Source organism: Protopterus annectens, chromosome 9.part0, assembly GCF_019279795.1.
Source record: "Protopterus annectens isolate FY-2018-M chromosome 9.part0, PAN1.0, whole genome shotgun sequence".
Taxonomy (NCBI): Eukaryota; Metazoa; Chordata; order Ceratodontiformes; family Protopteridae; genus Protopterus; species Protopterus annectens.
In genome coordinates, this window is record NC_056743.1 from 1,351,631,799 (window position 1) to 1,351,635,502 (window position 3,704).

Sequence of the window (3,704 nt, forward strand, 5' to 3'; positions counted from 1 at the left end):
TGGATCCCCTTGGAATGACACTAGAAGCGTAGCCAATTGTTGAAGTCCATCATTTTGTCCTTGCACTGTGGCATCATTCTAGGTGATGGCAGGATGCTACTCAGGACTAGTGTCATACCTGCCTGGGCCACATGGTCTGAGAGCTCTTCCATGTCTCTTTTCATGTGGTCCAGGGAGGTATGTCTCAGGTCATTCACTCCAACATGGTGAATGACAGAATCATATTTGTACTTGTTGTGGAGTGACCTGAGTGTCTGCGTTATATGGCGGTTCCTGCCACCCGACAGGCATCTGACAGTAACATTCTCCTTGTTTAGCCTGGTGAGAGGGACGCCAGTGTGCCTGACTATAGAGTCACCAATGACTAGTGTGTTGGGTACGTTGTTTTGCCTTATGGGCTGAGGTTGAGAGGCACACTGATTTTGTGGGCTATGTGTCATTTGGGCAGTGTTCGGGGGTGGTGGTTGCTTGCATTTCAGTTTTGGAGGTCTCTGTTGTTTGGGCAGATTTTTATTGAGAGCCTCCTCAAATGTAGGAGTGTGTTTTGTGTTACTATGTGTGGGTTTGGGTGGTGCAGGTTTTGATGGACTATGTGTAGAGTGTGGTGTGGTGTTTACTTTCTCCTCTTGACTGTCTAGTCCAGTCCTGGCTGGAGAGAGCTTGGCTTCCAGTTTGGCTATATAAGTGCATCTCTCACAGGCTGTAGTGTTTGGTGGTAGGAGGAGAGGGTTGTCAGTGTACATGAGGCAATTGCTACATTGCCACAAGATGACCAGATTCATCGGGTGTACAGGAGAAAACACAGGGAGCTGAACTTTAGACATGCCTGATAAGTGCTTATTAATTTAAGAACTGATTTCCTCTTGATAAGTGAGTAAAGTTGACTGCTGCAGTAATTTGTAGATTATTTAGTGCTTGCAACAGTGATGAGCATAAAAAAACAGTTTTGAGTGCTAAAACTAGAAAACTGGCTAGTTCTAAGGGAAAATCTGAAAAGCAGACTTTCTGGCACCGGCAATAGTTTAACTGTAGTTAAACACCGCTGTGAGATGTGCAAAACCGTGCAAACACGGGTTTTTAAACAGAAAGATGAAAGGGATAGAAATAGCCCAAAATGACCAATAAAACTACAGATTGTGAGCTGAAACCACTTCTCCAGTGACAGATAGGCTGCTCAAAGCTCACCACTCTCACTGATGAACAGAGAAGCTTCCCTCTATCTTAGAAAGGTCTGGGCAACACAGAAATTTACAAACAGCCCAGAATTCAGCAGAATCTTAAAACCGGACTCTACTGGTTCTAGAAAGGCGGGAAATGAATAGTGAGAGAGGATTTTCTTGTTTTTTTTTTTTGTTTGTTTGTTTCTAAAGTTAAAGTAGATACAGGAATATTTATCATGCTTGAGTGTGTATCCCTTAACAGTTAACCAATTGTAAAACGCTTAAAAATTATCAATTAAAGTGCAAACAGTATAAGAATTCAAAAAACAATTCAAATAAGTAGCAAAGTTAATAAAAAATGGTCGGAATAATGCAGCTAGCAAAAATAAGCAATAAAAAGCAAAACAGAGGTACTTAATCCACTCAAAGTCTCCCTTTTCTCTCTATGCTGCTGTAGGACTATGGGGGACACACAGGCAGGCTCTTGCTGAGGTAATGCAATCAGAAACAAAAATTAATGCCAGCAAATATATAAAACAATTCAGTCAGCAAATATATAAAATAATTCAGTGAGGCAAAAATTAAGACAATGCAGAACTCTCAAAGGTTAAAGTGCCAAGAATTAGGGTTCCTATTAGAACGACAAAAATGCATTTTGTCTAATGCGTTTTCGTCGACACATAAAGAGCGAACAGGCAAAACAGCAAAGCGGCTGTTCAGTTAATTCTTTCCCTGGGAAAGAAGTTGCTTGACCGCTTCGTTGCTTTGTCGTGTTCTGCACTGTAATGTGGTCCCTTGTCCGGTATAGCTCCAGAGCGTGAATGTGCAACAGTTACTGACCTTAGGGTTAGGGTGCAGGTTGAGATAAGTGCATATGTATGAAAGTGTTTACTGTATTTTTTTTTTTGCGTTAGATGTATGGTTGAGTTACGTGTGTATGTGTTTTCAGCTGTTTACTTTTATTTTGTGGGGGGTAGAATTAGGGTTACGATAAGTGTGTATGTGTTTGGAACTTTATGTAAATGTGCAAGAGTTACTGACCTTAGGGTTAGGGTGCGGGTTAAGGTAAGTGCATATATTTTAAAATGTTTACTTTTTTTTTTCCATTAGATGTATGGTTGGGTTACGTGTATATGTGTATTCAGTTGTTTACTGTTTTTTGGGGGGGTACAATTAGGGTTAGGGTACGTGTGTATGTGTTTGGAAGTGTTTAATGGGTTTTTTTTTAAATTTTTGGTTGGAACAGCGATTTCTTTCCCTAGGAAAGAAATTGCTGTTCTGTGGTGTCGACATTTTCAGCTTTCGCTGAAAATGTGTCGATGAAACATCGTTTGCTGTTTTCAGCGTTCGATGTTTCAATATAGACCCAAGAATTATACTTATCAGCGATATATTTCCAGATTGTTTGAAAGCACTCTTCAGTCAGAACACACGGAGTTTCTAATAACATGACTTCAGTTGCAGAGTGTAAATGGTATTTTATGTGATAATCAAATACTGAAAAAATGCTTATTGCATGAAAGCTAATGTGTTCTGATATTTTTGATGTAAAAACACATGTGCAGAGTTGTGTACAAGTAATCATAAATGTACTCAGGTATGTATACAAACATGCACAGACATACACAGACTATTGTAGGATATTTCTCTGTCTGAGTGTAACCCCACCAACCCACATTTATTGAAAAAGGCAATCTTAGGTTTATGCAAGTATTTATGGGTTTTATTTCGTATAGCATTTTTATGGTAAAAGTTTATTAAAAAGTGTGAGTCACTTTGGCAGGTTAATATTTTTCAATGAGATTTGAACCACAAAATGTAATTGAAAAAAAATGTATGTCATTAAGACTGCTGAATTATTGGTTACACAAATTCTGGCATTTGATAAACATCTGCAAGGTGTAAAAATTCAGATTTCTTGGTCAAATGTAATATTAACAGACTGCATTTTTGATAGAAAACAATCAAAAAGTGGGTTACATTTTTACCACTGACATTCTAGTAGAACACTGTAGATACATATATAGGATGATTTGTGAGCTTTGAAACACCAGAATGTTAAATGATTCCACTTAGTGTGGTCACAAACCAAACTGTATAAAATAACAATGCTGGCAGTGAGAACAAACATATGCACATGTAAATTTTCAACTGCATGAAGTATTCTTCAGCAAAAGTTTTTTTGAGTAAATTCACATTTTCTTATTGTAAGAAAGTAAACATCCCAGGTAAACTGAAATAAGCAGTAGATTTAATGAATCGGCACTACAAGAGGGACAAATTTATTCATATAAATATATGGTATCAAAAACAGTCATTTTCCATATGCTTTCTCAGGGAACAGACAAAGTCTAGGCATGTCTCTTGAAAATATTTACTTACTGACCATAGAAAATATTTGATTGACTTCTGAGTGGAGTGAGAGGCAAGCATGTGATGCATACAAGAGACTAAGAAAGTCATCACTGTTATAAATTCTAGCCACAGTTAAAACAAAGCAGTAATACTTAGAGTTGATATCTAGGCAGATAAACAAAAATAAGC